This window comes from Gorilla gorilla, chromosome 5 (assembly GCF_029281585.2).
Source record: "Gorilla gorilla gorilla isolate KB3781 chromosome 5, NHGRI_mGorGor1-v2.1_pri, whole genome shotgun sequence".
Lineage (NCBI taxonomy): Eukaryota > Metazoa > Chordata > Mammalia > Primates > Hominidae > Gorilla > Gorilla gorilla.
In genome coordinates, this window is record NC_073229.2 from 155,758,312 (window position 1) to 155,782,226 (window position 23,915).

A 23,915-nucleotide genomic window follows, 5' to 3' on the forward strand; every position below is an offset into this window, starting at 1 on the left:
AACCTTTAGAACAAACCAGGATTTCTGGCTTCACTGGTTGGCTCAAAGTATCTGGAGTACTTGTTCATGTTTTCTTGACTTTATTCTACATTTAATTTTATTTAAAACTTAGTATTGACTGGCAAATGAATGAGGTTTAATGAGATAACATATGTAAAATATCTCATACTTTACGCAGCTTTGACACCAAGCGAGCTCTCTCAATATGAGCTCTTCTTATTACCTGATCTTTGGAGAAGTTCTCTTATTTTACATCCTCTGATGTAATTATGTACCACATTATATGAGAAAGTAATGTCAAAGTTGTTGAACATGCGTGCCATGTTTAACATTTTTAAGGTATCCTCCCTCTCTTATTTTCCCTGCATTTTCTACTATCTAAAATGGTCTCAAATATTAACACAGTAAGAACTACATGAAAAGAAACTGCATTCTCTGTGCATTTCATGGCCTCTTTACCCAGAAAGGGCTGGCCTAGTTTCTTATTTCCACAGGGACATTTTGCACAGCCCACATTCAGCTTGACTGTTAGCAGCCGTGGCATGTGTTTTTTTTTTTTTCAGCCAAATCTAGACATCCACACAACCCTAAAACTTGGTGAGAAAGCTGATGCGCCTCTTGGGAAATGGATTTGTAAGAAAATTACCATTCATTTGGGCAGACTGACTACTCTGAGATAGATCTCTGAGGATACGATGATGAGATTCATGTCTGGAAAATGAGTGGGGGAGAGTTTCCTGTCTTAAACTTGCTTATCCTCAAGACAAGAAGGTAGTGTCACCTTTTGCTACCAGGGAGCTTTAAATGAGGATGAGCAATGACAATGTCAGTCCAGTTCAGTAGTTCTCAAATTTTCATCTGCGTCAAAGTCACTTGAGAAGTTTGAAAAACGACAGAATCAGGGCCCTTTCCCTTTCTCCTCCTCCCCCAACAAGAATATGCCTTAAAACTAGTGCACCGACTCATTGGCAGGTGGTCCACAGACCAAAATCGAAGACACACTGGGTTCCTTCACAGCCTTTCATTTAATGAGAATTTACTTTCATTTAATGAGAATCTACTGAGTGCAAAGGATTGAATTGGCCATTATGAACAAAAACTAATGCATACAGTGTATTAGAAAGAGAATACAGAACAATTGAATGCCGATGGCATAACACCATTTGGCATTTGCACGGGGCTTCCCAGTTTTCAAAGCATATTCACGTCCATTGCTTCCTCTTTCCATCAACTATGTGGGAGGGGCAAGGAAGAGATTGGCATTTCCAACTCACAAAAAAGAGAACTTGAGTAATTTCCCCAAGTTTCTATGGCTATTGGATGACAGACATGGATCATATCCAGGATTTTTGACTGCTGGGGCTGGAGGTCAACTTATCAAACTTTAATGAGAGGTACATTATACTAAGATACAGGCACAAAGCTGTACTTACATGAATGTTCACTGCTGTGTTTATCACAGGGAAAAAGTGGAAACACTCTAAATGCTCATCAACAGTGGCCTGGTTAAAAAAAAAAACTATCATTCATCCATACAAGGCAATATTCTGCAGTCATTCAAAAGGATAAGGCAGATCTTTATTAACATAGAAAAATGTTCATGATGCATTGTAAAGCTAAGAAGAAGTCACTGAAATCTATGTAGAGAATGGTCCATTTATGAGAAAAAAAGTTTATGCATGAATTTAAAACTCTGGAAGTTCACTTCGTTCTACACATCTAGAGGGAAAGAGGGACAGAGACAGAGATAGAGAGAAAGAGAGATGCAGCTTACTGCTATTTTGCCTGGTGCCCTGGGGAACAGGTGCTGTTGGGCCGACAGTGATCAATACAACCTTCCCTGGACCCTAAATGGAATAGAGCACTCAGGAGATAATTTCTCTAAATTAAGTGGTATGTGAATTTGGAAAGTATCTGGCAGAGAAAAAGAAAAAAAAATAACTGTATTGGGGGTGATGGCCATTGGTTGGGGGCTTCTCTCCTGAGTATGACAACTCCATTCTTAATTATAATTATAATACTTACCATTCCATTTTATACAACATAACGCTGTAGCATTAATGTATGTATTCAACAGTAATATAATGAAGGTATTAGTTTATGAACCAAGTTTTACTTTTAAAACATTTTTTTAAAAAATAATTTTTATACACTTGCAAAGGGGATTGCATTTAACAAAAAGATTTTGTCTTGAAGAAGGTGAATGCTTGAGTCTTGAAGAGCAAGAATTGGCTGAAACAAATAAAAAAGTAAAAACATAAAATAATTTTTTAAAACGTAGGCCAAGTGTGGTGGCTTACACCTGTAATCCCAGCATTTTGGGAGGCCCAGGTGCGAGGATCGCTTGATCCCAGGAGTTCAAGACAAGCCTGGGCAACATATAAAAAATTTAAAAAATTAGCCAGGCATTGTGGTGTAAGCCTGTCATCTCAGCTACTTGAGGAGGCTGAGATGGCAGCATGGCTTGAGCCTGGGAGGTTGAAGCTGCAGTGAGCTGAAATCATACCACTGCACTCCAGCCTGGACAACAGGGCGAGACCCTGTCTCAAAAACAAAACAAAACAAAACAACAAAAACTTTTAAAGCTCATAACTACAGAACACCATAAATATGATATTTTATTATTATTCTTTGAATTCTTTTTCAGAATTGAGTAATGTATAGTTTCAATATAATTCAACTTTCAACTACTCATTGTGTGCCTCTCCTGGGCAGGTCCTGGAACACAAAGATGCCAGGGCAAGGTCCCTGCTTTAGAGAAGCTGACAGTCTTATTCTTTATTTTCAAACTGCAATAAATTCAGTTCAAAATAAAACAAGCATGGACGCATTTCTCAAATAATGGGTCTTCATTTGCAAAAAGGCTCTTAGATGAAGACACCAGTGTCTTTAGTGGCTGACTTATGTTTTAAAAAATTAAATGCATTTTGTGCTTGTCAGTATCCCAGAACATTTTTTGGTGGAAACAGACAATAATTTAAATTCTTTACTCTGTTAATGAAGACAAAAATCTAAATGAAAAAAAAATTTAATTCCCATAAGAGCGGTTTGTAACATTTCTAGGTCATAGGCCCTCCCTTAAGCATCTGATGAAAGTGAGGAACTGTCTTCTGAACGCACATTCCATGAGATATTACAACTTCAGAAGCTCAAGGACTACTGAGCCCATCTATGGACACCAATTAATCAACCCTGCTATAGAAGCTTGTTCTTTTAAAATGCAAATCTAGCAATATTTATTTAGAGACTATTTTTAGAGCACCCATCCTATGCAAAAGCTCTGTTAGATGTGCAGTAGCAATCTGTGTTTTAACAAGCCCTCCCGGCGATTCTGATGCACGCTTGTTAGAGATTCACTGGCTTAGCCAAAATACACCATATTCAGGCCTTGCTCCCAGAAGTTCTTATTTAAAGTTCTGATTTATTTGGTCTGATGTGGAGCCCAATCCTTGGTGTTTTAAAAACCTCTCCAGGAACTTCTTACATGCAAGCATTGTTGAGACCCTCTGGTTTAAACAGTGGGGATGTGCTTTCTGGTTTCTGATGAACACTTATAGCCCCCGAAAGAAAAAAAGTCTGTGGCCCACACCTATATATCAATATCTATGGCTCCCAGCATGCATGGTAGCACAATGTGTTTAGTATGAGAGGCAGCAGCACTTCAATCATATGGCAATTAGGAGGCTGTGTTCTAATATCCCTTTCACCCCCTAGTTAATTTACACTTCAAGAGCAGTAGCCTCAAATCCTGCTTTCTAGTTAATTAACGAACATTCATTTCTTTTAGAGTTTTTTTTTAAATGGGAAAGGTAAGTACAATCTTTGCGTTCTCTATATGAAACTAGAAGATAATAAATCCATTCTTTGGGTGAAGACTTTTAACTTACAATTGCTGTCCTTAGCAGCAAATAGATCAATTTTTGTTACTGATCAGCTGCTCTGCTAACAGTTTCTGTGAGACACATCTATTTCACAACTAATGGAAAAATCTTGGCTTTGAAGAGTATCTAGGCTTTCAATTCACACGAGAAACAATTTTTGCAAGTCATTGCCCTTTGGGATATTTGTATGGAGTCACTAAAGTCAGCTGAAATAGACATTGCCTTATTCAATGGAGCGGTCTTTATTAAATGGATATATATATATATATATATTGCATCTATATTATACATATTATACACATTCATCAAATACATATTATATATGTTCATCAAATACATATTATATACATTCGTCAAATTTATATTATATATTATATATATTCATCATCTTTGAAGCTTGAAGGACTACTTTATTTTTTTATTTTACTTTAAGTTTCAGGATACATGTGCAGAACGTGCAGGTTTGTTACACAGGTATACATGTGCCATGGTGATTTGCTGCACCTATCAACCCATCATCTAGGCTTTAAGCCCTGCATGCATTAGGTATTTGTCCTAATGCTCTCCCTCCCCTTGCCCCCAACCTCTGACAGGCCCAGTGTGTGTTGTTCCCTTCCCTGTGTCCATGTGTTCTCATTGTTCACCTCCCACTTATGAGTGAGAACAGGCGGTGTTTGGTTTTCTGTTCCTGTGGTAGTTTGCTAAGGATGATGGCTTCCAGCTTCATCCATGTCCCTGCAAAGGATATGATCCCATTCCTTTTTATGGCTGCATAGTATTCCATGGTGTATATTTACCACATTTTCTTTATCCAGTCTATCATTGATGGGCATTTGGGTTGGTTCCATGTCTTTGCTGTTGTAAGTAGTGCTGCAATAAACATACTCATGCAAGTGTATTTATAGTAGAATGATTTATATTCCTTTGGGTATATACCCAATAATGGGATTGCTGGGTCAAATGGTATTTCTGGATCTAGATCCTTGAGGAATCGCTGCATTGTCTTCCACAATGGTTGAACATTACATTTCCACCAACAGTGTAAAAACGTTTCTATTTCTCCACAGCCTCGCCGGTATCTGTTATTTCTTGACTTTTTAATAATTGCCATTCTGATTGGTGTGAGATGGTATCTTATTGTGGTTTTGATTTGCATTTCTCTAATACTCAGTGATGTTGAGCTTTTTATCATATGTTTGTTGGCCGCCTAAATGTCTTCTTTTTAGAAGTGTCTGTTGATCTGTTCGTATCTTTGCCCAATTTTTGATGGGGTTGTTTGTTTCTTGTAAATTTATTTAGGTTCCTTATAGATTTTGGATATTAGACCTTTGTCAGATGCATAGTTAGCAAAAATTTTCTTCCATTCTATAGGTTGCCTGCTCACTCTGATGATAGTTTCTTTTGCTGTGCAGAAGCTCAGTTTAATTAGATCCCATTTGTCAATTTTGGCTTTTGTTGCAATTGTTTTTGGTGCTTCTGTCATGAAATCTTTACTAATGCCTATGTGAAGGACTACTTTGTAAGTTCCTATGAAGATGTTAGAAATTCTTTGGCAACACAAGTTCGTTGACTTGTTCAGGTTCACATGTAGTTGACACAATTACACAGTTTAGCATTATATCTATACACCAATTTCACCTCCTTATGTTGCAAATTTGATTCATGAATGATAATATAAACTTTCAACTTTATCATGTTGGATTATAGAGGTGCATATTATAGAAAAAAATAGAAAATAGAAAATAATAAAGTGACAAGTTTAGGGGAAAAGGAAAGCTTAAGCAAAAAGAATAAAGTAATTTTGTTTTGGTCTTTAAATTTTCTTATACTCCATTTTGCAGATGAATAATGAAGTAATTTTGACCTAGATACCTTGTTTTCTCCCCACATCCATGTCCTCTGGATGCTTATACCTTGTGCTGATGTGGAAATGCCAGACTTTTAAGAAAGAGATGAGGTTGCTGACGTTAGGAATATTGTTTTCTCCATCCATAAATATTGATTTGTTACATTAAGGTAACTTTTCAGAAAATTAGAATTTTAAATCCATACAATATTAATTCTGTCAGGGATCAAAGTTCTTGGTACAGGTAAAAAGAGAGATGCCTAAATTCCGCAATTATTATATCAAATGCCAGTGTCATTTATTTGCATACTGTTTGTACTGTTCTGGGAAATCAAATGCTGAAATAATTTTTAAAGTTTAACAGTATTTTTTAATAGTAGTCAAAAGTGAAATAGTCTACATATTTATTATTCAGATGAATTTATGATATAATCACTTGACAGAATACTAGTATCTCTTTAGAAACATTTTTAAAAGAATTTTTAATAACAGAAATGTTCATAAAATAATTATAAGAGAAAAAAGCAAGATATAAAATAATCTCCAATGAACAAAATATGTAAATACACAAAATATTAGGAAGTAATATTGCAGAATATTAGCCATATTTATATATATGAGATGTAGGGTTGTGGATGATGTACATTTTCTTGTTTATTCTTTTGAATATTTTAAATATTTTATAAGGAAACGTATCTACTTTTTAAAAATTTATTTATATATTTATTTATTTATTTATTGATTGATTTTTGAGATGGAGTCTCACTCTGTTGCCCAGCCTGCAGTGCAGTGGTGCGATCTTGGCTCACCGCAACCTCCACCTCCCAGGTTCAAGCGATTCTCCCACGTCAGCCTCCAGAAGAGCTGGGATTACAGGCGCATGCCACCACGCCTGGCTAATTTTTGTATTTTTAGTAGAGACAGGGTTTCACCATATTGGCTAGGCTGGTCTCGAACTCCTGACCTCAGGTGATCCACCCACCTTAGCCTCCCAAAGTGCTGATATTATAGGCGTGAGCCATCGTGCCCAGCCATTATCCACTTTTTAATAAGAGGAAAATGTTAGTTTGGTCTATCAGCAAGAAGAAAAAGAAAAATTATAAGGGACCTGACAAATCATCCAATAAATAGCTAAGAGTTGACTAATTGAAATAATAAATGTCCCCCATCAACGTCATTAGACATATTTATGTTTGGACGCAAAACTTTTGTGAAAGTATATTTGTTTATAGAAAAACACAGGTTCTTAATACCTTCCTTGGAAGTTTTTTCTTATAACATATTAGTTTGTTTATATTCATTGTTTTTGTGCTGAAAGTAGGGTACAAAATGCTTGTACAAATTGTGTTCTCAATAAATATATCTTGAATGAATGAATGAGTTTAGCAACCAGCAAGTATGTCTAGGAGTACTTGTTGTATAAATATTTTAATCATAGTTTTCTCTAAGCCTTCTCTAGGAAGATTAGTTTTAATATGTTATAAACATAGCAATATGAATCCAACTAATACTAAAACTACAGGTGTTTTAATACAGGTGTGACATACTTTTTTTCTGTCAGTAGAAAAGAGAGTATCAGACCTTGAACTTGCATCCAATTGTCTGAAAGCATCAAAAACAGAAGCCCCTCCCCAAAGCACAAACTTTCCCTGATGTTTACTTGTAACAGAGTTTGGCAGCCAAGTTCCTGGATGTTACAAATTAAATACTGCTCATAGCCCTGCTTCCAGCTGCCTTGTTGGCAAAAATTTTGAAACTCTAGAAGGACCATGCTCAGAAGCTAGACCTAGGGGGAATGGTAAGCAATGGAAACTCCTAAATCCAAGAAAAGAACAGTGACTGCATTCACCCACTTAAGAAATCACTTATCCTTAACAATAGTTGTTTTTGTACTTTTGGGAGTTTGTGGCTATTCCCTAAGATCTTTTTTTCCACTGACTTTTACAAGCAATTTAGGGCCTCTTTTTCAACAGATATAAGTAAATCAGCCTATGATATTTCAACATAAACTATGTCAAAACATTTCACATTACTCTTTAATTGTTTATTTTTCCTGTGCTTTGAAATTATAAAAAATTTGAGAGTGATTTTAGGCTACACATAAAATGTGATAGTCAATTTGTTAGAGAATATAAAATTACAGCTAGATAGGAGGAATAAGTTATAGGGTTCTACATCACTTTAGGAAGACTACAATTAACAATAATATATAGTTTTAAATAGCTAGAAGGAGAATATTGAACATTCCCACACGAAGAAACGATAGATGTTTGAGATGATGGATATGCAAATTACCCTGATCTGATCACTATACATTATATGTATCTAAATATCACTATATGCCTTGTAAATATGTACAATTATTATTTGTCAGTTAAAATAATCAGAACCAGAAAAATTAAACTGTACACACACACACACAAAACCAATCTGACAAACACTCAAGTAATACAGTCTGACATAATTGGCTACAGGTAGGAAATAAATTTTGCTTTGAGTTTCCTGGTAAACACAGTTCAAAAGAAAAGTCAGTTACATAGTCTTCATTGTACAAAAGAAAAAAACTTGAGTTTCTCAGGCCAAGAAAAAATTTCATAGCACTAAGTTCTGAAAGAAATTACTCAGTATACTTGTGTAGGAATTTTTTAATGACATGGTACACAATGATCTCAATATCCACACAGCATACATAGATATTGATTTTTTTAAAGCTGCTTCTTGTGTTCTTCCAAACAGGTCAGTTTCATGATACTAAAAAACAGCCCAGAGACATCAGTCTGCATTGAATCAAAATAGTGCTCAAGGATGTCACATTCTTAGAATGAACTCTGAATAAAACCTACATTAAAAATCAGAATGCATGGATTGCTTCACCTTTGATTATTCACCTGTTAATAGATGCAGATATGAAGTATCACTGATCGAAGGAGGTTCCAGTCAAATACATGAAGACGAAGCAAATGGTGGGGTTCATATTCTTTGTTTTTCCTTTTTTGTAAATTTTATTTTATTTTATTTTATTTTATTTTATTTTATTTTATTTTATTTTATTTTATTTTATTTTATTTTATTTTATTTTATTTGAGACAAGGTCTCACTCTGTCACCCAGGCTAGAATGCAGTGGCACGATCTCAGTTCACTGCAACGTCTGCCTTCCCAGTTCAAGCGATTCTCCTGCCTCAGCTACCCAAGTAGCTGGGACTACAGGCATGCCACCATACTTGGCTAATTTTTGTATTTTTAGTAGAGACAGGGTTTCACCGTGTTGGCTAGGCTGGTCTTGAACTCCTGACTTTAAGTGATCTGCTTGCCTTGACCTCCCAAATTGCTGGGATTACAGGTGTACACCACACTCAGCTGATTTTTTGTATTTTTTTGTAGAGATGAGGTTTCACCATGTTGTCCAGACTGGTCTCGAACTCCTGGGCTCAAGCCAACTGTCTGCCTTGGCCTCCCAAAGTGCTGGGATTACAAGCGTGAGCCCATATTTTTCAATAAAATCAAGGGATATGCCAGTTCATCCTGAGAAGTAATTCTACCTTGACTGAAAAAAGGATCTGCACAGAAAACTAAGTTTTGTTTAAATACCAATCTTGGTACTACTTGTAGACCAAATTGCTTTTCAAATCCACTTTTTAAAGTGTCAGCTTGTAACATTTGATGTTTGTATGGTGTAAACCTGCAACTAAATGGGACAAAATATTTCAAAATTATCCAGTAAAATGATAATATTTGGACTAAAAAATTACTCTGCTCAAACTTAGCTTCCTGTTAAAATCAGCTTTGGGCAAGTTAACCAGCCTCTTTGAACTTATTTCCACTTTGAAAAACAGAAATGTATAATCAAAAGTCAAACGGCAGCCGGCGCAGTGGCTCATGCCTGTGATCTCTTTGAGAGATTTGGGAGGCGGAGGTGAGTGGATCACCTGAGTCCAGGAGTTTGAGACCAGCCTTGGAAACATGGCAAACCCTTGTCTCTACAAAAAAAATATAAAAAACTAGCTTGGCACAGTGGTGGGCACCTGTGATCCCAGCTATTTGGGGGACTGAGGCGGAAAAATCACTTGTACTCGGGAGGTGGAGGTTGCAGTGAGCCCAGTTCATGCCACTGCCACTCCAGCCTGGGTGACAGAGTGAGACCCTGTCTCAAAGAAAAAAAAAAAAAGTAAATGACATAAATAACATAAAAGTGTGTTTTACTCTATGAAACGCCAGGCAGATGTCGGAGATTATTATTACACCTGTTAAAGTTTTTTAAATGACCGCCAGAACTTTGCTCAGACTAAAGGTTCTGAAAATGACTCTCATAATTTCTGCCTGAAGTTTTTTTTTTCCCATTGTGATAGTTAATTTTATGTGTCAACCAATCTGGGCTGAGATGCCCAGAGAGCTGGCACAATACTATTTCTGGATGTATCTGTAAGGGTGTTTCAGTGAGATCCTAGCATTTGAATCAGTAGACTGAGTAAAGGAGAGAGCCCTCGCTTGTGCAGCGGGGCATCGTCTAATCCACTGAAGGCATGAGGAGAACAGAAAGGCAGAGAAACTGCAACTGTTCTCCCTGCATGAGCTGTGGCATCCATTTTCTCCCGCTGCAGGACGTTGGCAATCCTGGTTCTCAGACCTTCAGACTTGGACTGGGACTTACACCATTGGCTCCTCTGATTCTCAGGCCTTCAAATTTGCACTGGAACCACACCCAACACCACTGGCTTTCCTAGGCTTCCAGCTGGCAGACAGCAGATCATGGGACAGCCTCCATAATCTAGTGACCGAATTCTTCATAATAAATATCTTTCTCTGTATCTGCATATCTTTTATTGATTCTGTGTCTCTGGCTTTCTCTGCCAAATGTACTCATTCAGTTTAACATGTAGTTGTTTGAGCACCCACAAAATGCTTTCAGAGAGACAAAAGAAATGAAAACATGGCTCCTTCACACAGAAGGGATTAGGAGGCAACCTCTAGAACTACATTGTAGTAAATGACGATGTTATTAAATGATGCAGTGAGCATTCCTGGCAATAATAATAGTTCTGCAAGTTGAGAGCTGTAAGAGTTGAGACCTTCATGGGCTGATTGGGAAAGCTTCTTGAGGCAGCAGGATCAGTAGGATGCCACAGAGTGATTCTGTTTTTTTTTTTGAGATGGAGTCTCGCTCAGTCGCCCAGGCTGGAGTGCAGTGGCGCAATCTCGGCTCACTGCAAACTCCCCCTCCCGGGTTCACGCCATTCTCATTCTCCTGCCTCAGCCTCCCGAGTAGCTGGGTCTACAGGCGCCCGCCACCATGCCCGGCTAATTTTTTGTATTTTTAGTAGAGACGGGGTTTCACCGTGTTAGCCAAGATGGTCTCGATTTCCTGACCTCGTGATCCGCCCGCCTCAGCCTCCCAAAGTGCTGGGATTACAGGCGTGAGCCACCGCGCCCGGCCCCGTAGAGTGTTTCTTCTTCTCTTCTAATCAGGTCCTCTGTGATCTTGTCAGATAGCTTTCATTAAGTACTTAACAACTGGTAAAATGTCCAATGAAATATTTTTTTAAATTTCCGCAGGATTGAGATCTGCATTTTAGTTTCTATGTGAGATTAAATTTTATTGCCTGAGTTCAGATCTTAAAAGATTTAATAAAGTTTGAGTCATTTTAATATCACACAGGAAGGGGAAACAATTTTTTTTCTTTCGTACACTGGGAGCACTACGTATGATGGTTAGGCGTCAAGATAGATCAAGGTACTAATCTGACAATGTGTGAGGAATTGGAAAACTCTTCTACTTCTTTAAAATTTCAGAATCTATATATGTACGATTTACTTCAGAAACTAGGATAGACAAGAAATGTGACCAAAATTTGATTCCTATATGCATACAGATGAGGTGGCCTAAGACACACTAAAATAAGCAGGTCTACTCAGGAGAAAAGTCAACCTGCTAATTTCTCAAGCCAGTTGAGATCAGCCCATCCAATCAGAAAATCTCATCCATTCACTCCAAAATGACAGTCAGGGGTTATGGTAAGGTTTATTTTTATTTTTATGTTTTAGACTCAAATACCATTTCATGGGTCATTTATAAGAGAAATGACAGGATCCTTAATAAAACCTAAGGTTATTTTTTTCAGACAGGGTCTCAGTTTGTCACCCAGGCTGGAGGACAGTGGTGCAAACATGGCTTATTGCAGCCTCAACTTCCTGAGCTCAAGCAATCCTCCCTCCTCAGCCTCCCAAGTAGCTGGGACTACAGGTGTGCACCACCATGTTCAGCTAATTTTTAAAATTTTTTGTAGAGACAGGGTCTCGCCATTTTGTCCAGGCTGGTCTTGAACTCCTGGGCTCAAGCAGCCCTTCCACCTTGGCCTTCCAAAGTGCTGGGATTACAGGCATGTGCCACCATGCTCAGCCCAACCCAAGGCTATCGAAGTAGGTCCAACAGAGAATCTTATATGCCCCTTCTACATGTTATTTGCATCTTTCAGATCTTTGTAAAGATCCAGCCTACTCCGTTCATATCCCCTTGGAGTTTCCCCTGGTACAGTTTCCCTCTCCCTTACCCTTAGTTACACCTTTAGCTTCGGGATAAACTGGTATCTAAGAGCTTCAGAGGTTGGCTGCTTTAAATTTTAGCAGAATTCCCCAGTATAGTAATAGTGACCATATTTTTGGATTTTCTTATATGGTTCTGATTCCACTTTTTAAATAATAAAGGTGATTTATTTAAATTTTTTAATTTAAAAATAGTATAACATCAGTATTACAGCTCCTTATATCAAGTTTGCAAAAATAGAATTTCCTTTATTTCCTAAAATTCGTCTTGATTTCTATTTCATAGCCCCTTTCCCACTTGGCAAGAAACACCCTCAATCATTTGCCATTTCCCTCCATGGCCCCTATCCTGAGTTGGGTCACAGTCTTGCCTAGGGCCAGGTTTCAGTGTGAATGGTGTCCCATCTGGTTTTCAGTCCATGCAGGTGGCCATGAAGGTGTCCACAAACCAGAGGAAAAATTCCTGTGGACCCAGTGGTCCTCAGTTGCTGCCAAGCTGTGATTGGGGCAGAAATCGTTCTGATTGCTCTCCATCCATCTGAAGAAACACAGCTCCCTGTCATGCACAACCGGGTTGTAGCAAGATGGAACAGGGAGGAGCAAAGGGGAGAACTGGCTGCCCAGAAGCCAAGTTCTCTCCCAGAGACCAACCCCCTCTGTTCTGATGGCCTCCATGTTTCTAGGGGTATCTCTAGGTTTTTCCCGGAAGAAATCCCTTTCCTTTTATAAGTTTGGCCAAAACACTTTATTTAGACCCAAATCCTCTCTTTACTCCAAGACTTTAGGAAATGAAAGCCAAGAAGTTTTGCAATCTTGTTCAGCTCTCTGCCTTGCCACCTCCCTCCACTGAAGCTGGGAGCACAAACCTGGTTCTCTCTTAGGTGAGGAAAGAAGGAAAGAGAAAAATACAAAGAAAAAGGAAAAAATAGATTTACTGCCTCAAAATATTTACCCCCCTCACCTGTAAATAATTATGTTTTTCCAGTCCTAGTAGTAAAGGTTTATTTGTTTATGTCTAGTAATAAAGCTGGAAAGATGGTGAACTCTAGTTTTGATGTTACACGCTACTGCAGAATGATCTCTTCAAATGTTTTCCCAAAATGACCATGCACACTATAGATTATTTTAGGGATCACTTAATCTTCCCCTCTTCTCCCTGACAGAACATCAGCCTCTGCGATCCTGCTAATGCACAGGGCCACTCAAACCAGTTATTTACAGTATAAATTGCTTAATGCTTATTTATGCATTTCACAATCATCCTTTAATTGTTAACATCAAATGAGGTAGGTAGAAGTTGCATCATGTCCTGACTTTAAGACTTTTTTTACACCCCCCTTTCTCCAATACGCTTTCAGTTAACATTGAGGAAACAAAATTCTCAACTAAACTGTGCAGAAGCCAAATAATAACAATACATTTTATATAAAACCCATCACAACATTTATGATAGGCTATTAATAATTAAAAGCAAAATGTGGTGTTAAAAGCTCGTTTGAAAATTCCAAGAAACACAACTAAATATATAGATCATGAAGCAGTGCATATAATCAATACACACAGAGAAACATTTATTCCCATTTGTGTTTATTTTCTGGGCTTGTTTATGATAGAATTATTGGTAGAGAAGAAAGCTAGCTAAATATATTAGAAGCATAAATAACGCAATATTTACGACAATGTTTAACCTAACTAAGATCATTTAAAATGAGTAGGCCGGGTGTGGTGGCTCATGCCTGTACATTTTGGGAGGCTGAGGTGGGCGGATCGCTTGAGCCCAGGAGTTTGAGAACAGCCTGGGTAACATGGCGAGACCCCATCTCTACAAAAAATACAAAAATTAGCTGGGCATGGTGGCACATGCCTGTAGTTCCAGCTACTTGGGAGGCTGAGACAGGAGAATCACCTGAGCCCAGGGAGGTTGAGCCTTCAGTAAGCTGTAATTGGATCACTGCACTCCCAGCTGGGTGACAGAACGAGACCCTGTCTCAAAAAAAAAAAAAAAAAAAACAATAGTAGATAAAATGAGTAGTGCTTTAGCAGCATCATTTGCTTGCAGTTTATGTGTTAGTTTGATGTATCTATAACTTCAAAAATGTCAGCTCTTTTATTTACTATTTTATTTGAAGGTAACACCTACTACTTTAAGGAAGAGCTTTTATTTCTTCCCATTTTATTTACTTATTACTTGCATCACCATAGACTCAGAAATCCTTATTTTACTCTACTTGTTATAATCAATTACTATCATTATTTATTTTGTGGCTTTGACTGCCGCAGATTTAGCCAGTCTTTTGACTGCTGTATCTTTTACATGATCCTCTTATTTACTTATTTGGGACAGAGTCTTGCTCCGTCACCATGATGGTGCATGCCTGTAGTCCCAGCTACTTGAGAGGCTGAGATGGGAGGATCGCTTGACCCTGGGAGGTTGAGTCTGTACCTCCTAGGGTCAAGTGATCCTCCTATCTCAGCTTCTCAAGTAGCTGGGACTACAGGCATGCACCACCACGCCCTGCTAATTTTTGTGTTTTTGTACAACATGGGGTTTTACCATGTTGCCCAGGCTGGTCTCGAACTCCTGGGCTCCAGTGATCCACCCATTTTGGCCTCCCAAAGTGCTGGAATTACAGGTGTGGCCACTGCATCAGCTGATCCTCACATGTATTGAGCACTTCCTTACTTTCTGGTACCACAAGAGATTTCAGGCTTATTTTGTACTTGCAGCTTATACTTCCTCTCTTCTAGCCCTGGAATGACCCATTTCTCTAAGGAGCCCTGGTCCCTTTTATTTGAGAATGGTAGATGGAGACCAAGATGCATGTGCAGAGGTATCCATTGGTACTTGGAAATCAGTCTCCAGGCTCTTTCAGCAGAGAGCTGAGAAATGTATGTGTACACACACACACACACACACACACACACACACACACACACACTCTCACACACTTCTTATTTCTATATCTAGTCACCTGAAAATATATTGAAAACCATGAGTTCATATGGATCCTCTGATGTAACACCACTGAACAGATGCTAGCCTTTTACCTTCCTTATATCTAACTCCTTTTTCAGATTGTGGGAATCCTGGCTTTCTTTTCCACAATTTATTTACTAGCCATATGTAAGTAAGGCCCTTTGTCCATATTTTGTTCCCCTTTGTTGTCCCTTAATGATTTTCTAAAAAAAATTATTTTTAATTTTTGTGGGCACATAGTAGGTATATATATTTATTTTGAGGTACATGAAATATTTTGATACAGGCATGCAATGTGTAATAATGACATCGTGGAGAATAGGGTATCCAGCTCCCCAAGCATTTATTCTACAAACAATCCAAATATATTCTTTTAGTTATTTAAAAGTGGGAAATTAAGTTGACTATAGTCATCCTGTTGTTCTGTCAAATAGTAGGTCTAATTAATTCTTTCTATTTTTTTTTTTGTCTCCACCTCCCCCCATCCTCCTACTACCCTTCCTGGGCTCTGGTAACCATCTTTCTACTCTCTATGTCCACGAGTTCAATTGTGTCCATGAGTTTAACTGTTTTGACTTTCAGATCCCACAAATAAGTGAGAACAGGCAATGTTTGTCTTTCTGTGCCTGGCTTATTTCACTTAACACAATGATCTCCACTTCCATCCATGTTATTGCAAATGACAGGATTCATTCTTTTTATACCTTAATAGTACTCCATTGGGTATATAACACATTTTCTTTATCTGTTCATCTGTTGATGGACACTTGGGTTGTTTCCAAATCTTGGTTTTTATGAATAGTGCTGCAATAAACATGGTAGGGCAGGTATCTCTTCAATATACTGATTTCCCTTGTTTTGGCTGTGAGATCGCTGGATCATGTGGTAGCTCTATTTTTACTTTTTTGAAGAACCTGTAAAGTGTTCTCCACAGTGGTTGTACTAATTTACATTCCCACCAACAGTGTACGAGGGTTCCCTTTTCTCCACTTCCTCACCAGCATTTGTTATTGCTTGTCTTTTGGATGAAAGCCATTTTAACTGGGGTGAGGTAATATCTCATTGTAATTTTGATTTGCATTTCACTGATGATCAGTGATGTTGAGCACCTTTTCATAGGCTTGTTTGTCATTTGTATGTCTTCTTTCAAGAACTATCTATTCAAATCTTTTGCCCATTTTTTAATCGGGTGATTAGTTTTTTTCCTAGAGTTCTTTGAGCTCCTTAAATACTTTGGTTATTAATCCCTTGTCAGATGGGTAGTTTATAAATATTTTCTCCCATTCTGCAGGTTGTCTCTTCACTTTGTTGATGGTTTCCTTTGCTGTGCAGAAGCTGTTTAACTTGATCTGATCCCGTTTGTCTATTTTTGCTTTGGTGCCTGTGCTTGTGGGGTATATTACTCAGGAAATTTTTGCCCAGACCAACATCCTGGAGATTTTCCCCAATGTTTTCTTGTAGTAATTTCATAGTTTTGAGGTCTTAGATTTAAGTCTCCTTAATGATTTTTAAGAGCGCCTTTTCATTAGGGCCATTGGTCCTTTGTTGCTCAAAGTGTTTCAAACATATATTTTTTCCTTTACTTTTTTATTTTTGCTTTACAGTATTTACAATTTTTTTCTCTTTTTTGGAATTAGTGTCTTATATGTGGTGATGGTATCATGGATGTATGCATATGTCCAAGCTCATTAAAATGTATACATTAAGCCAGGTGCAGTGGCTCACGCCTGTAAATCCCAGCACTTTGGGAGGCCAATGTGGGTAGATCACAAGGTCACGAGTTCGAGACCAGCCTGACCAACATGGTGAAACCGCATCTCTACTTAAAATACAAAATATTAGCCAGGCATGGTGGTATGAGCCTGTAATTCCAGCTACTCAGGAGGCTGAGGCAGGAGAATCACTTGAACCCAGGAGGTGGAGGTTGCAGTGAGCCAAGATCGCACCACTGCACTCCAGCCTGTTCAACAGAGCAAGACTCCATCTCAAAAAAAAAAGCATACATTAGATATGTATATTTTTGTATATCAACTATAAATTGATAAATATTAATGAAGCTTACATTTCTCTTAATTTCACTGAGAAATTTATCAAGTTTATTAACTAGAATTTATTTTTTTTAAATAACATAAAATGATGGAAATAGACAATTACCATCTGGCAAACATCACAGCAGTAATTTACTTTAGTCAAGAATCATCAATGGATGCTAAGCTTAGTGGGTCAAAGTGTGATGAGAAACAGGATAATTATATAATATTAAAGTATTGCCCCCACAAGATGCTTATTTATTACAAAGGAAAAATAGCAAATTTACAGAGGAGAAACTTGAGAGGTACTACTTTAACCAAGTGATTAAAGTAATGGGACAGTAATGGGACAGACCAAAGTCAAATCCCTCCTAATGTGATACACTGAGAAGTACACCACATTACTTTTGTAGTATTCTTGAACAAATGCAAACCTTGAATTTAATTAAAGAAGACCTCGGATGAATTTAAGTTGAGAGACTCTTCAAAAGTCTGAAGTTGATGTAAGACAAAGAAAAACTGAGGAACTGTACCAGGGGAAAGGAGACTAAGATACATGGCAATTTTGGGGAAGCTGATCCTGAGTTAAGGGTACTGATCATATATTATTTTCCTGGATCCCAAATAGCAAACAGCATGGAAGCAAGCACTAAGTAAAATGATTATTTAGTAAATACTTATTGGCTGATTAATTATTAAAGAATCTAGATGTGTAGAGTCTTCTGACTTCATCAGATCACCTCTTCCTTAGTAGGAATATTTGTTCCAAACCACCCACAGAATATAGGTGTGCAGTTAGGTATGCCAGAAGAATTCTGTCCTTCATCAGATGATTTATAGCACATAGGCTAAAAAAACTGAATAGCTTTGAAGGTGCTAGACTCTGCCAAGTGAAGATGTTTCATGATCTCAGCCATCACTCCAATTTATTTGTTCTTGACCCTGAAGAACTAACCAGCAAGGCCTCCTTGCAGACATGTCTTCAGTCAAATCTTCAGAGAGTCTATACGGAGAATGGGTCTCCTATTTACTTCTCCATTTGGGAAATGTCACTGAAATATCATAAATTAAACTTCCCACTGTATTTTGTCTATTTTCAAAAATACACCTGTAGACTTTCAGCTTCTGAGAATGGGAAGCTCACATAAAAATAGCCAGGATTTCAGAGTCTCTGAGCCTACCTTGGCTCAGAAGGCTGCCCAACAACAACAACAACAACAAAATAGCCAGGATTTTTGTAAAAAATTGATAAATAATACAAATTTACACATCCATGAGGCCTAGAAAGTCCAAGAGGGATATATGAAATCCAAAAATGATACATAAAAATCTATACCAAGATACATCACACCAAGGCTACAGAATGTCAAAGTAAAAGAGAGAAATCTGAAAAACATCTACATAAAACCACTGTCCTCCAGAAATGCTTCAATGGCAGCTTAGATAAGTTAGTTTCCAGAGCATGAGCCAACCTATTTTATTTTGCAAAAATACTACCATCTCTCAAATTAATACACTTTTGGTTTTCTTTAATAATTACAAGAAACTGGTATCAAGTGTTAATTAATATATAGATGCAGTAAAATGCTTTAGCAAACAATAAAATTTTGTTTTACTTTAGTTTTATTTTCCAGAGAAGTTAGATTTTGAGGGTATCCATTACTTAATAGACCAAACGACGAGAAAGAAGGCAGAGAAAAATAAAATGTAAACTTCGATTGACTTTCCACTTTTATGTAGAAAACATGATTGATTTTCTCCAGATTATTTTTTCCATTTTTCAGAGTGTGTAGTTCATTACTCGTCAGATTTAGTTTCTGAAAGATTCTGAAATTTCCTTTAATCTTTTAAAAGCTAAAGGTTGACTCTCGTTTACAAGAATGAAGAAGTCTTGCAGGTTTAGGTGACATGAGCTTGTGGGAATAACTCTAGAAGTATCCAGTGTTATCCAAGAAACATGGAGGATCCAAGAAATGTGGATTTCATTCTCAGTTCTAGACTCAAGTAGCTACGAAACTTGGTAGAGAAGCCACTCTACCTTAGGAGCCACAGTTATTTCATATCCTGTAGTTCTATACCCCAGGCCACACTGACCTTGGAATAAATCTAGATCTCAATAACAGACATGCACAGTACTTCCCTGGCTCCAATCCTCACCCACTAGTGCAGAACGTTAAATCTTTGAATTATTCCTAGGAATACCAAGAGGCAATCCATATGTGCTCACGAATCTACTGATTTTAATTCCCTTTTATTTACACCTTCTGCCTTCTTCCCTATTTTTAGACTCTCTTTAGGGGTCTGTAGCTGAAGCTTCCAAAACAAAACTTAAATATCTTCCCATTGACTTCAGTGCTATAGTTCAGGGACTGGTTTGGACATTAGGTGACATCTCTGGAGACCTCAGGGCACCAAAGTAGGTGTAGCTCCCTCTTTGAGTTCCTCTCTGCCACCTGGTCCCAGAGCAGTGCTGCCTTGAGCTCCCTATGCTCGGAGAGAGAACAGTTGCACTGCTCTTTAAGAGTCTGTTTCCCATAGCCTCCACATTCGTAAGAGTGCCGCTTCAAGTCTGGGAGGGTAAAAAAAAAAAAGAAAGGAAGGAAAGAGTAGGCGTCTATTAACATATAGTTGTGAAGCAACCCGAGCCAGACACTTCTTATGAACCTTCTTTTTGTGGTGACCCATGCTACTTAGGCTACTAATATGCCTTAAGGGGTTAAGAGAGTTCCTACTCAAAGAAATGACTATGTAACTTACCCAGAGATCATCCTGTTTGAACATTTCCATAAAATCATAGTGTGTAGTGTGCCAGGACCAGGTCCAACCTTACCGTATTGGATTTAAGGGGTTTAGGAAATGCACCAAACAAAATGATTCCCTGAAGTCTCCCCGTTCAAGATTTAGTCTTTCAAATTTTGTGTATATTCCAGTCTTTGGTAAAAGTGCTAAGAATCCTGGGCCTCATCTGGAAAGAATTCTTATCTGTTAGCTGGCTATTGAAAAGACAATGCAGAAATGGGCTGTAGTTTGGAGCCACAGAAAGAAAAACAAGTAGAGGGCAAAAGTGTGTCATTTTTTTCATCCCTCTCATTATGTAACTTTTTTTTTTTTTTTTTTTTTTTTTTGAGATGGAGTCTTGCTCTGTCACCCAGGCTGGAGTGGAGTGCAGTGGTGCAATCTTGGCTCACTGCAACCTCCGTCTCCCGGGTTCAAGTGATTCTCCTGCCTCAGCCTCCTGAGTAGCTGGGATTACAGGCACTTGCCACCACACTCGCCTAATTTTTTGTATTTTTGGTGGAGACAGAGTTTCACCATGTTGGCCAGGATGGTCTCGAACTCTTGACCACATGATCCACCTGCCTTGGCCTCCCAAAGTGCTGGGATTACAGGCATGAGCCACCACGCCTGGCCTCATTATGTAACTTTTTAATTCATGCTTTCTTTATCATTTCAATAATATTAATTTGGGCTGCCAGGGGTTGAATTACATCCCTCCAAAAGATATGTTGCTGTCCTAACCTTCAGTACCTCAGAATGTGGCTGTATTTGGAAACAGGACCATAGCAGATGTAACTAGTTAATATGACACCATACTGGTGGGGGGGGTGGTGCTTAACCAATATGACTGACGTCCCTATAAGAAGACTGCCATGTGAAAACACAGAGACACAGGGAGCGTGCCAAGTGAAGATGGAGGATTGGAGTGATGCACCTAATGAGCCGAGAAATGCCAAAGATTGCCAGAAAACCTCCAGCAGCTAGGAAGAGGTAGGAAGGATTCCCTGCAGGTCTCAGAGGGAGCATGGCTCTGCCGACACCTGGATTTCAGACTTCTATCCTCTAAACTATGGATAAAAAAATTTTATTTTATTTTTATTTTTTATTTTTTATAAGCACCCAGTTTGTGGTACAAGTACTTTGTAACAGCAGCCATAGGAAACTAATACAAGGGTCTGTTATGTGTCAGATCTCATTCCAGTAGCTTTGGATTAGGGTCAAATAAGATGTGGTCTCATTCCCAGGAAAATGCCAGATAGGATTTTTCTTTCAACATTTGGTTAAGAGACCTGCAGTGTTAGAAGGGCTTTTAAAACCTCAATGTACATAACCCTGAGATAAATGAAAGAATTGAGCTGAAAAAAGTGGATCTTTGATAGAGTGATATAGGTGAGACACCCGTTATCTTCTTCCTCTAGCAGTCTTGAGATGACAGCTTTGGAGACTGAAAAAATAGCTTGTGTTAATAATAAAAAGGAAGCAGCAATCACTAGAAGTCAGCATGAGTTCACCAAGAACTGGACCTGTCAAGGTCAGCCCATCAACTTTGACAGGGAAGTCAGACTGGCAGAAGAAAAGGTAGTAAAGTGTGATGAGATTTTATTGAGACACCTGATAAATTTCCTTATGATGTCCTCGTGAACAGGATGGAGTGGTTGAGTTGGAAATTAGTAATCAGTTGTACATCGACTGATGATTAATTAATGGGGCTATGCCAATCTGGGTTAAGGTTTCCAGTGGAATGTCACAGAGTGTTTGTAAAAGTGCTGCCTTATTCAACATTTTTATCAGTGACTTGGAAAAGTCAAGTGTTATCAAATTTGTGTCTGATGGACCAGATAACTCCACCTGTATTTGGATATGTGCATTTTGTTCTGGATGCCCTATTTAGAAAAGGCAGAGGGAAGCGAGATGTTTTGAAGACAGCGACCAAGTTGGTGACCTGAAGGAAAGTGGCAACTATGTAACACAAGAAATTAGTGAGGTATTTGGGAATATTCAGCCTAAACAATAGAAATCCAAGAAAGACATGACAGCCAAGAGATAGTGTGCTTTACTTGGATTAAAGGGTGGTGACCAATGGTTCAAATGACAGGAAGGCAATCTCAGCTTGGCATACAAAGAACTTTCAGGATGTGAATTTTTCAAAGAAAAAATTCTAGCAATGAAATTTGAAAGTTAGCAAATCTCCGTGGATTGATTTATAAATCTAGTAAAAATTCTAGCAAATACTTTTAAGGAATTAGGTTATTCCAACTATAGGAGAATAGAGACCCATGAAAGATAAATCAATTTTGAAAAAGAAAAGCAAAACAGTTACTCTTGCCTAAACAATAAGATGAACCGCAAAACTGTATTGATAAAACCTGATGGACCTGGTGCAGCCATAGGTAAATAAGTCAATGGAGCAGAAGAAAGAGTTTAGTGACAGACAGCACTCCAATCAATTGCAAAATGAATGACTATTCAATGGGTGTTGTTGAGGAAACTGATGCATGAATGATACAGGAAAAACGAGTTGGAAAATTTACATAACATACAAAGATGGATTAAAGAACTAAGTGAGAAAGATAAGCTCTAAGGCAAATGGAAGAAAATGTAAAACTACATACCTACAATTTGATGGGGTGGCAGGACTTTAATAAGACTTCCAAAGCACAAAGCATTGGGGGAAATTATACAAGTGTCTATTTTAAAATTGAGGATTTTGAGTGATAACATATAAAAAGTTATCAGATTTCTGACAGGTTGGGAGAAGTTATTTGCAATGTCAGTGCTATAAGAGGTTAATATCTAGGCAATATGAGGAATACCACAAGTAAATATTTAGGATATACAAGCAAACCCACAAGAAAAAGGTAGGAAACCTATTTGGAAAACAGTCCTATCAAAATGGACCCATGAGACTTTGGTTTCCTCATTTATCCATTCAATAAATATTTATTGAGTGCCTATTATATACCAACACTCTTCTAGTCCCTGGCGATACAGCAGACAAAATTCTCTGACCTCACGGAATTTAAATTCCAAAATGTTCTTTCCCGCCAATAGGAAAAAGAAATTAGTTTCTACTAAGTGAATTTTCCCTTTAAATTACAATTACATAATTTTAAAGTCGGAAGGATCTTTAAGGTGCCTTTATTTTAAATTCATACTTTTGTATGGTGACAAATGGTAGCTCAGGGGCATAGAGGTTGACACTTTCCCAGCATGTAGACTATAAGCTCAACGGTTAAGTGGATTCAGAATGTCAGAGACTGAATCCCGACTTTTCTTCTACAACCTATGTTGGCAACGTGTCTGAGCTTCAGTTTCTTCATCAGTATAATGGCACCAATGATGAGACTTCACATAAAATTGGTATAAATATAAATATGGTATTTTGAAACAGAACTGCATCTGACACATGGTAAAAACTCAATGTTAGCTATTTTTATTTCTATACTTTGATTATGATATGATTCTACAATTATTTTCCTGTACACCATACTTCAAAAATGGTAACCTCTCTGGGTTACCAATCAAGTAACTAATTTTTTAAAGTAATCATCAAAAAAGGAAGTTATATACTCTTTATTATATTATACCCTAAAGGTTTATGAAACGTGTCTCATGGATTAACCATTTACCCTCATGTGTGAAATCTCAACTCAGGATGTTAGGGCTGGAAGGGATGTGACAGACGATCTTGCCAAGCCTGGCCCTTCTTCTACAAGGATGTCTTCAGAGATCTGGAGGAGGAAAGGGCCTTGCCCTGAGTTTGCTGAGCCAGAACAATAGGACTTCTTCTGTAGTTGTGAAACTTGTCAATTGTTTAAGTCAGGTTAATGTCATCTGGCTGGCTTTTTAAAAGGGTGTGAAGTGA